Source organism: Drosophila innubila, assembly GCF_004354385.1.
Source record: "Drosophila innubila isolate TH190305 chromosome 3L unlocalized genomic scaffold, UK_Dinn_1.0 0_D_3L, whole genome shotgun sequence".
In the NCBI taxonomy this organism is placed as follows: Eukaryota; Metazoa; Arthropoda; class Insecta; order Diptera; family Drosophilidae; genus Drosophila; species Drosophila innubila.
In genome coordinates, this window is record NW_022995376.1 from 6,567,935 (window position 1) to 6,580,409 (window position 12,475).

The window sequence follows — 12,475 nt, forward strand, 5'->3', positions numbered from 1 at the left end:
TATTTATACTTTATCTCATAGCTATGTCTCTTTTCCTGCCTAAAACAACTAACATTTTTATTTGATCAATTTCTGATGAAATATTTAATCTCTCAATTTTCCACGCTCAACTTTTCCTGATCGCCTTATTTGTTTTTGGCTTATCAAATAACCAAAATTCGCATTGCAACAACAAACAATTCCAATTAATTTTGTACATTAGCAAATATTTATCTAAACAAGAATCAAGATAAATAAACAATATGAAACTGTGTGTTTGTGGAAAAATTGCAATATCAAAAATTAATTCAAAATGTAATTAATTTGTACATATCCGAGTGCATGAGCATTGATGCCACATATGTATGTATAATAATTTTTAGGCAATTACAAAACTAAAATGAAAATGGAAAGCGAAATAAAATTAAAATTAAAAAAAAGATAAAATAACATTTTCATTTTGGCGGGGAAAAATGCGATTAAGCAAATATGCCAAATGCATTTTGCTTTCAGCTATTTATATACAATATTTAAGTTAATTTTAATGTTGTTTGCTTAATGGCTTTTTTATGTGCGCTGCCAATGGGGCGTATGCGTGTTATGGGGGGCTTCCTTCTAGCCAGTTACTGATGCCTTTCACATGCAATTTGCATTGCATTGCATAATACCAACAGCAGCAGCAACAGCAGCAACAACAACAATAATAATAAAAACAATAAGAGTGCATTGCATGCAATTAAAATTAATTATTATCAATTTACGATGACAACAATTTTCAATTTAAGTTTTATTTTATTTATTAAAAGCGCTCAATGCATGTATGCTACTGTTGTTGCAGTAGGTGAGTGTGTTATTGTGTGTGTGTGTGTGTGTGTGTGTGTGTTGCCAGACAATTGCTCACATGGCTCTAATGTCAGGCGGTCAACTTCAATTTGAGCTGCCTTCCTGGTGAATTCTGTTTTTATTGCACCATTGAAGCACAGTTTCCGTTGTGCCATTGAAGAGCTGCTTGGGGCAAGAAGCCAACACAGAAGTCGATAGAAAGGAGTGAAGAGCAGGGGAGGGGGCAGTGCTGTAGCAGGAGAAGAAGCCACATCATTGTTGTGGCAGGAAACTGACAACCAATGGTATCAATTGTTGCAGCAACGTTGAACACTAAATGCGACTGCAGTTGCGATTGTGAATGCGAAGTAGAATATAGATGCGGATGCGGATGCGAATGCGGATGTGAAGCGTGTACAATAAGACTAAAGCTTGCAGTACGTATATCAATCTATAACTATGCAAAGCAATTAAAACTGCCACAGCGTTGCATTGATTGCTGACGCCAATGTGTGGCGCTCATTTTTATCGCAATTTCATTTTGGCTGCCATTCGCAGTGAATGGCAATAATAACTTGGCCAGCAAGCAGGCAGATATGGTCAAGATAAATTGCGTAAAAGACATTAATTTGACACAAGTTTGTAGCTTAAAAAATTATATCTACAAAAGTCAGCAAATGCTTTCACAGGTGCAACTGGGCATACAGTACTTATGAGTAATATTTTAAATTTATTTACGTAGAGTATACAAACTTCGTTAAACAATTGTTGCAAAGCATTTTGTGGCCAAGTGCAAAAATCCGTTGAATTTTCAATTAAAATGAACTGAGCTGCAGTCAAAAGGTGAAGAAGGAAAATAACTTTGCCTTTGTTTTGCAGTTAAGAGCCGTCCTTCACATTAAGTTGGCCATTTGAGTGATTCTAAATTATAGAAAGGATAAGCATAGTTAAGGTTTTTCATTAAATATTGCCCACATTTTGATGACTATCAAATACAAATGGTAGCTGAGACTTTTTCTCAAATTGTATTATCATTTCCATTTGCTGGGGGAACTTTTTTCATTAGCCTGCTGCGTCTATTGAGTCTATTATCAACTTAATGACCAGGTAAACAGTTTTATATTCAAATAAAGCACTGTCAGGCCAAGCAAAGGACAAAGGTCTGGTCCTGGGCTACTTTTAATTGAGTTTTGAACGCAAATCAAATGCGTGTGAATGGCGAAAAGGCGAAAATTAATGCGCTCGGTTGACTTTTTCGACTTTTGATTTCTTTTTTTTCCTTTATTTTTTTTGTTCTCCCTGTGCTTTTATTTGTGCCATCTGTGTCGGTGTCCGTGTCGAATGTGTGTATCTGTGTATGTGTATCTGTGGCAGTTTCACTTTGATTGTGTCCCTCATTTGGGGCGTTGTCTGTGAGCTGTGAAAATATTTAAAATTCATTGGCTCTGTGCTCTGCTTTGCACTGATGTTGCCTTACATTTGACTTTTGTGGCAGTCGACGGCTTCTGTGCCACATCCTTATGCAAATCGTATTTTAATAAACTTGCGTTGCGTCAATTTTCATTTACAGTTAGTCCATTGGGAACTGCTTTGCATTCCCTCCCTCTCTCTCTCTCTCTCTCTCTCTCTCTCTCTATCTGAAGCCTAAAACAATGTTGAAAAAATCCTAATTAAATTTAAATTAACTTTAAGCATTTGGGGCTTTGTTAGCTTTGCTTTTCAATCTCTTGCTATACCCTATAGCTAGTTGGGTATATAAGCTTTGCAATTATTCAAATACTTTTAATTAAATTGATGAAAGTCTTTAATGAACTTTTATAATTTATGCTTAACACTTATTAAAAACTTTTAAAAGCTAACAGGGTATGTCAAAGTCCTGCTGGCTTCTCTGTTTTATATTTGCTTATTTCCTGTGTGCGTTCCAGTAACGTATATATATTTTGTATATTTTTGCTTTTTTGATGGCTCATTAAAATCTGAAATTTAATTTCTTCGCATATGGATGTAAAAATTTTGTGCGCACGAAAATTGAATTGAATTTAATATCAGTTAACTAATGGCACACACACACACACACACACACACACACCAGCTGTTGTTGTGTCTTCAAAGCGCTATTTGTAATACCAGCGTGCCCTCAAGACAGCACCAATAAATATGCAAAACAAATATGGCATAAGGAGATAAAATGTCAAGGCTTGGAAATCAACGTTAAATACGTTAAGTGATATTTAAAGTACACTTAAAAGCGCCAACCTGCCAACCTCACATCATCTGCTTCACAACCTGCTAAAGTCTGCTTCCTTGACTTTCTACATATTTTTGGGAGCCAGCATTTCTTGCATGCAACGCATTTGCGGGGATCACAGAGAAAATGCTTAACACAGGGATAACACGAAGCGGAAAGAAACAAGAAGAAGAGGAAGACGAGGAAGAAGAATCCGTAACGTGTGTATTGACAAATGAGCAGGGAGTTGAGAGTTGAGTACAGTAGAGTGAGGCATAGAAATACTCGTACACATGTTTGTAATTTTCTTGTTGATTGTTGCCTTGTCATTCGTCGTCGTTGCTGTTGTTGTTGTTGTTGCTTGTCTCTCATCTGTTCGCCTGATAGATGACTTTGGGGTAAAAACTGAAGCTCGAGTATCCCAGAAATGTGGCTTGTGCCGCGATAAATGTGCCGCACTTTACTTGCCACGCATACATTTACTTCTGCCTTGCTCGGCTTGCCACAAATGAGTAACGGCTGCGTTTGGGTTAAGCTAAATATTCAGCTTTATCTTGGCAGCAATTCGGTTTGCATATGTTTCAGCCATCGATTTTCAACATTGCCTCAATCTATCAGTCTCGCTGACTCGCAGTCTGTCTGTCTGTTTGTATGTGACGTCACTGTTGAGCTGTTGAGTTTAACGTTGCGCATACGCAGCGTATTACGGTCAAAGGCTGGCGGCGATAAATTAGCTGGCAAATACTTTGATTACATAATCAGCACGCAGGGGCTAAACGGGTTGGCCAAGCTAACAGCGGCTGCCGGCAGCAGATGAAACGAAACGAGCGTTTAAACGAGCTTTAAATGTGCCCCTGAGTCAGCACGCACTCTGTGGAGTGTAGAATGTAGAGTGTAGAGTGTAGAGTGTGTGTGTGTGTGTGTCAGGGGTGCGGGTGTGGATGGGGCAAAGTGCAGAGCATAGCAACTGCAGCGAGTAGCAAATTTAATTGAAATTGAAAGCACTTTAGTGTCCTTTGCCTTGGCTTGGCTTGAGTTTGCCATCTCTTGGGCTGAGTTGGCCGGCAAGTTGGTTGGGTTCTCGATGCTGGTCTCGGCTGCCGTTGCATGCAACTAATTTGTGCCACTAATGAATTTATTTGCCACTTGTATGCTGGCAACGTGGGCGTGTGATAAAAACGTGCAGCGGGTGGGCGGAATAAAGCAAAATAAATGAAACTAATATAAAAATTGTGAGCTGCAAAAGAGAAAGGCATAAACTGAGATTGCAGTTGACGTCACAGTCGAAGTCGGAGTAAGGGGTATGGAGTGGAAGGGAATAGAGCATAGGGGTGTGACATTTAACAGGCACAGTGCTAAGAAAATGGCTTCAAGGCGGCGACAACTTGTTCTCGAGCAGCTGCAGCGACAGGAAAAGCAGCAAACGAAATCGTTTGAAAATTAATTTTTCCATTTCACAAGCAAACGGAAAAGAATCCGTGTGTGTGCATGTGTGTCCTGGCTGAGCTACTCCTGCTCCTCCTACTCCTCCTAGTGTCGAATTACAATTTATTGGCTGCTAAGTGCCAGCGTCTTGGCACTTTTCACTTACCTCTTTCCAATGTGGAGTCATTAGCAGTGCATCATCAGCTTGGGCAGTCAATGGGCCAATGGGCCAACAGGCAGACAGACAGGATAATGAGCCTTTACGTGCAGTAATTAACACATAACGAGCCAATTATTGCATAATTAATTCATTCAAATATATATTGTATATATTTAAAATATATACTTAAATAACTTAATATATTTATATAAAATAATTTAAAATCCTTTTGATAAATATGTTTTAAAAAACATAACTATAGTTGGAATATCTCATTATATTAAATATAAGTATTGTAAAATCAAAAAGAATATTTTGTATATATATTTAAATATTTTTAATATTTTTAAATTCTATAAAGTATAATTAAATAATTTAATACAATATTTTATTAAAATAAGTGGTAGAAAGCTTTCATAATATATTTTTTTTTTATTTAAAATAATAAATAGAATATTAAAATTTATTTAATTTTTTTTTTAAGATCATAAAATAAATACGAAAATATAAAAACAAGCTTGTTAAGTCATTGGGAAAGTCTTTAAAAAGCTTTTAGAATATATTTTATGTACTTAGAATATTAAATAAATATTGCAACTTATTTATTTATTTTAAATAAATTGTCAGTTCATTAAATAAAATTTGAATGTGATTTTTAAGTGTATGCCAGATTCGTTGAGCTTAAGTTTTAAATTTCTTAGTGCCTTGTTAAGAAAAAACTGCTGACAGCTAGTAAAAATTCTTAACGACTGCAGTGTGCCTCCAATAAATACAAAGGAAAATGTGAAAAATGTTGGAAAAATACAAATTGCGTTTATGCTGCACAATTGGAAATTGAAAAGTGCTAACTGTAAACTGTGAACTGTGAACAGCAAAGTGCAAAAGCAGAAAGTGTAAACAGCAAATGCTGTTACAGCTGCTTTAGTTTTGATTTTTTAATTAAACACTGGGGCAGGTAACAAATGTATGTGGCACGTTGCCTCGTTGTATGAAATGTTGGCAGCATTTTGCAGCACTGACTGCTGAGATTTAAGTTATGGCTATGTACGTGCATTACATCTAATTGAATAGCGCTGCTAAACATGCGCCATAATTAGGCGGCGTTTTGTGCAAGTGTACACATATATATACAGTATATATGTATGCATGTATATGTGCATACTTGTGCAAAACAAAGGCACCAATTGGGTCAGCCAGTTAGTGTTGTTGCAGTTGCATGTAAATGGGCACAGTTACTTCTTGTTATTATGCTGTAAGTGCCCCATGAGCTGGCAACGTCCAATTCATATTTGACTGGCACTCGGCATAGGCACAGTAGCGAATCCGCCGGAGTCGTGTCCGGGTCTTGTTGCTGTTCTTGTTGTTGCTGTTGTTTTTTGTGCAATTTCCATGAGTGGCACTCGGGCAAAATATACTATTTATTTCGCTACTCTCAGCACAACGCCAGCATAGAGTGGCCCAAAATGAACCACATTCCAAGCTGGCCAACTTTTTTGCGTATAAAAATAAAACACAGCACACACACATAGACAGCAACATGCACACACACACTTAGGTATGTAGCTACTACTGAGACAGAGATGAGAGGCAGCTGTGGCATTGTTGTTGTTGTTGTTGCTGTTGTTGTTGCACTTCTACACTTTGTTGCCGCTACCTAAAAGCTCGTTGAGTGCAAAACGTCGAGTTAAGTATGTGTGTTTTAAAAAGCGATATGATACACTCAGAAAATTTATTTCCTATATTTAAGAAAGTCGACAGAAAGTTAGAATTTCCGAAAATTGACAAAAATTTTTCAATGTTGAGAGAAATTTATTAGAAAATTTATTTCCTATATTTAAGAAAGTCGACAAAAAGTTAGAATTTAAGAAAATTTACAAAAAAAATTTATTAAAAACAAATAAATTATATAATTAACATGTATCTGAAAAGAAAACTGTAATGATTGGTCTAACGTTACGCTAAAATTTTTTTGAGTGTACATACACTCTCACAGAGATAGAGAGTTCACAGCTCAGAGCTGGCAGCAGTTTCTCGAGTGGCACTCACCTTGCACAGGACGCGAGCTGAGACCCGGACAACAGGACGACAACTTGTAGTTGCCTGATAGAAGAGAGAGAGAGAGAGAAAGCGGGGAAGACAGGCTTTTTACCTAGCCCAAAAGTATGCTGCTAACATGCCACTACGAGCTGCTACATATATCTCTCCCTTTTTCCCCCCCTCTCTTTCGCTCTCACTCAATCTCTGTCTGTGTGTGTGTGTATTTATGTCTGTCTCTGTATTTGGTTAGTTTTCATTTTTGTATTCGTTTTAGTTTTAATGAAATGTAAATGTTTAGTTATACACTCATACACACACACACACACACACACACACACACACACAGGGACATTCTCGAATTGTAGGTGTATACTTTTACTCACGGCAATGCCAAAACAGCCAGTTCGTTGCAGCAATGCAAATTTATGTTAAGCTGCTTTTCCCAGTTGTAATTTTTCCAGCAGTGAATGCAAATCAGCATTTGCGCCAAATATATTTTAAAAAGGAAACTCCCAAAAATCAACTGAAACGCAAAAGCTTTGTGTATGTGGTACCAACAAGTTTAGGTTTTTTATTTTATTTGTTTACTCTCGAAAATAATGCAGCGTTCATTGCAATCAGCTAAAATTTCAAATAAATGGCTGGTAAAAACTATGTACTCTTTCACATTAAATGGCAGAGCACATTAGAATAGTTAAGCATGGTCTGAAATTGTTGGAATGGATGCTTTCAATGGGTATTAAAAGGAGTTGGAAAATTTTAATTTAAAGGAATTTACGTTAGGGTTTATAACAAAACAAAAGAGAGACTTTAAGAAGCTATTAAAAATTTTTTAGTTAAATAGATTTAAATAACAAATATTGATTTAATAAACTTGGGGTTTAAAAAACTAAGAATATATGAGGTTTTCTATATTTTCAAGAAGTTTTGATGCTTAATGAATTTTTATGACAAAATTCTTAGTTTTGAGTTACAATTTGATTTCTTCTTAATAGACTGGTGAGTCAGTAAAAAAAATCCCTACTCTATGCTCAAAATCTCAAACATTTCATTATAAAGCTGGCATAATATGAAACAGATAAATTCTCTAAGCTCTTTGAGATTGATCCAAAAAATGTCAGCTGTGATGCCTTAAGGAAAAATCTAGATATTTTCTAAAAATTCGACTAGAAAAGTTTAAATTAGAAAATAGACTAAAACAGATCGTTCACCACACACTCTCTAAAGAATCTCAATTATTTTAAAAGCTCTTCTACCTCTTGTTAAACGTCCTAAAAAGCTCTCAGATTTTGTTTTAACAAGGGTTCCATTGCCTAAAAATAAACAAAGAGTTTCCACTGCTGAAATGCCTATGCACTGGCATTTTCCATATACATTTTTTTGTAATGCACTTGGCTAGGTTTGTTTCGGTTCAGAGGGTAAATTTACATTTGGCGCATTGTGTGTTTAGCAACAGTTACAATTTCAATAAGCCAAAGTGCGTTTTGTGGTCAGCTCTGCATATTTATTAAAAATTGTTGATAATAAAGCACAGAGAGAAGCGAGCAGCTTCCAAACAGCGGCAGAAACCAACAAACAAACAGAGAACAAACAACTGAATAAACATTGGGCAATTGTAAACACTGATAAAATGGCCATAGATAGAATGGGGATGAGGAGGGGTGGGGAGGGGAGGGAAGGGGTAACTGTGGGCTTAACACGCTTGTCAACGTTGGCACCACTAAAAGTGGTAAGAGAGGGGAACGAGGGAATATAAAGGGGGACAGTTGCGTGTTGCGACTAAATGGCATTTCCTTTTGGCTCTGTTGGCTTTTCGTAAGCGACGCATCGCTTGTATGTCCGAGTATTTTCCGCCGGATTTTGTTTACAGGCCACGCCACGAAAACAAATTGAAAATGCACAGCAGCAACAGCAGCGATAACAACAACAATAACACGGAGTGACAACGGCAATAATAGCAGTTGCAGTCCACGAAAATGGTGACAACTCTGGCGGCTGCCAGATGCATTTGTGTGCCTTTGTGCGGCATTGTTGTCAAATTTATTAAGTTACTCATACGCCATGTTGTCGTCGTTGTCGTTGTCGTCCCACTGCAGCCGCAAACAAGTGACAGTCGCGACGAAGAGAAGAGATAAGAAGGGAAGAGAGGAAGGGGGAAAGGGAAAAAAGGAACGTCGGCTCCAAGCGGTCCCAGGCGTCTCCACATGTGTTTGGCATATCAAATGTTGTTTTCGTTTGTCAAAATGACAAAACCCAAAATGAAACGAAAAATTCCATTGGCTGACAAAAACAGGCATTCTGTTAAGTTTAACTCTACACTGGTTACAATTTTTAGCCAAAACTTGATTAAATTAAAACTGATAGCTGATTTGTAGAGTTTGTATAAATTCTAGAAATTACAGATAATTTTAATGAATTAATTTGCATTGTCTAAAAAGTATTTCTAGTGAACGACAGATATAATAACTTTTTAAACTTTGTCTCAATTTGTCTCTGTTCTCTATCCATCTGTCTCTTATTGATATATCAATAGAATAATAATCCTATTTCAATTGCTTTTGTCATATTTCTCATTCAGCTCCATTTCGTTTTGTCAATTCCCCTGACATGAGTTTTGTAATAACCTAAAATATATATGTTTTATTTTTTTTACATTTTTTTTTGTTTCGGTTCCACTGTGTGGCACACTTATGTAACATGTGAGTTGCCACTTGCCACTTGTCGTGTCCAGTTGGGGGGTCGTCTCCCGCTGTAAGTATATCCTATTTGGCAGTCACAGGCTTGGCTGGCATTTTGGGTCGCTCAGTGTCATTTTAGACGGTTTGTTTGGTTTGTTACATTGTTGTTGCTGTTGCTGTTGTTGCTGTTGCTGTTGTTGCTTTGCCGTCAATAAACAGCAGACAGTTGGCAAGTTTGGAAGCTGCTCAAACTGCTCATGTTTGTGCTTGTTTGCTGCTGCCACCCACACACACACACACACAGACAGTCGCGTCGAGTGTCGGATTCGTCGTCGTTGTCGCCATTGGCCATAAATATTCGGCTAAATATGCTGGCCAGCTGCCCAGCGACTGCCTAAGGCCAAAATCAGTCTTAATATGCTCCACACACTTCTAGCTAGCTGTTGCTATGCCCACGTGTGTGTGTGTTTGTGTGTGTGTTTGTGTGTGTTACTTACCGTTTGCTTGTGTTGACGGGATTTATGTTGTATGGCCAAGTTTGTGTTTTTTATGTTGAACTTAAAGACATTTCTAAGTACGTTTTGTGCACTTTGTGCTGTGCCACTTTTTTTTTTGCTTCTCTTATTTCTTCGCTTACTTCTCCCTTCGCTTACTTCCTCCTACTGCCTCCAACTGTTGTTGTTGCCGCACTTGAAGTTTGCTTCTGGGAGCGCTTCAGGACATTCAACTTGCTCTGTGCCTTGTTCATCCTGCTCGTTGTTCTTGGCAACTGTTATGTTTGTATTTTATGGTCATCTCTAATGTGCTGTGTGTATGTGTGTGTGTGTGTGTGTGTGTTGCTGTGGTGTGTGTGCCCAAGTACTTAGTGTTAATAAACTTTTATAAATATTCTCTTTGACACTTTTAGCACGAAATAAAACTGACAAATAAATCTGATTAATCATTGCACTTTGTGTTCTGTAATAGCATTTCCCGTATTTTATTTTCACAAGTGTAAATGCCAAGTTTCACCTGCAACTTTGTGGGCGGAAGGGGAAGCAGCAAGTGTGCGTGACCTTTGTCCAGGAAATACTGATCATATTATTGCTGTGAATGCTGTTTGTGAAATGTTTTAATCCAGAGCTTTAGTTTGCTTACTCATTTTATAGATGACTGTCCTTAATGCTGGAAATATGAAGCAGACACAGGGAGAGACAGCAAGAGACAGAGAGAGAGAGGGAGTGCGGGGCGAGGAGGGGGGGGAGGGGGGGTAGAAGGAAGTCGAAAAGCTGCTTATGTGGCAAACAAAATAAGACATGCATTACATTTCCAGCTGACAGTCGGAGGGGTAAAAATGTGCTCATTATTTCTATTTACTTATTTTTAGCAGCAAGCTAAAAATAATATCGCTATTCTTAAACAAGACTAAAAAACTCAAAGAATTACAAAATACTTTTTATTTAGTCTTATTTTTCTTTTAAATTTTTTTTTAAATTATATACATATTTATTGAATATATTTAGTATGACATCAAGACAGTGAGAGGGGGACTGGGAAATTAATTTTGAGATCTGCTTATGTGGCATAAAAAATAATACATGTATTACAATTCCAGCTGAAAGTATGAGGTATAAAACTGTGCTCATTATTTCTTTATACTTATTTTTAGCAGCGAGCAAAAAAAAATTTTGATACCCTTCGACAAGGCTGAAAGACTGATAAAAAATGAACACTATATTTTATTATTCTTATTTTTCTTCTTATTATTTTTTAAAATAATCATCATATTTATTAAATATAATTAGTATATAGAATTATTTAACCAAAAAATGGCTATATATATGTAAATCTAACATTAAATAATTTAATAGATTCCATTATTTTTTTACTATATAGTTAGTATAACGTAAAAAAGTTGGAAATTTAGGAAATTTCTTAAAACTGCTAAAATCACTATCAACAGTTGCCATATTTTGATTTGAATCCCAAATTGAATTACACTTTGTGCAATTTACTGACCGTTCAACAGCATCGATTGGCTACGATTGAGCGCCTTTATTACATCGGTACCAATATGCAATATATCTGCAGGCGCTATATATCGTATATATCTGGCTTTTAGCCAACTGGAAATGTTTGATATCTAAAAACGTTTCGTTGGCCAGCGAACGCAATGCACTCATCAAATCCAATGAAAAAATCAAAGTGCCCCAAAGGCCAATTGGCGTTGCATCCGCGGTGCGTCCTGTGCGATGGCCATGCCACGCCCACAGCGCCTACACACTGCCTAACTCCAACTATTGCTCTCATATCCACAATGCTAGGCAAATACAATTTTGAACGCATCACAACACGCAAACACAATCACCAAAGGGGTCCAGTGATATTGAGAAGGAGGAGGAGCAGGGAAACGGGTGTTGTTCGTTTTGTTGTTGTTGTTGTTGTTTGCCGGCTGCAACTGCAAATGGAGTGTCGGAGCAGCACTTGGCAAATGTGTGTGAATGTCCGTCCAAGCATTGATATGCACGTTGGCCAGGATTGCCAACTTTTTCGTTGTTTTCTCGCGCTGTTCACAACCACGCGAAGAGGTCACACTTAATTTCCGCTCCAAGTTCGCACAATGCACCAACAACACGAACAACCAGCAGCAGCAGCAGCAACAACAACAACACTCACATCAGCAGTGGCACAAGCAAACGTAGCATACTTTTTGGGGCTGCCACTGTTGCTGTCATTGTTGACGCTGGCGACCTCGTCCTGGCCTGACGCTGTCAGTCTTGCTGAACTTTCAACTTCCGCTTTTCATTTACACACACACACACGCATACGCACACACACATACACACACACGCACACAGAGACAGAGCGAGATAGGCAGTTTTTCGTGGTAGTCTGTTGCTGCTTGTTGTTGTTTGCAACATCTGTTGATTATTTTGGCGTTGCTTGTTTTTTGCACTTCACATTGTTGCAACAGCTACAGTGCTGCATGTGTCTGTGTGTATATGTGTGGTTTGTTTATTGCACTCACTCGCAGCATACATGACGCAAGGTGGCCAAAGTTTTTTTTTTTTTTCTGTTTGTTCATGTGCCGCGTTCACTTCTTTTATTTGCAGAACCTTTTGCATCAGTCACACTCACTCACACACACTCCTAGAGAGAGAGAGAGAG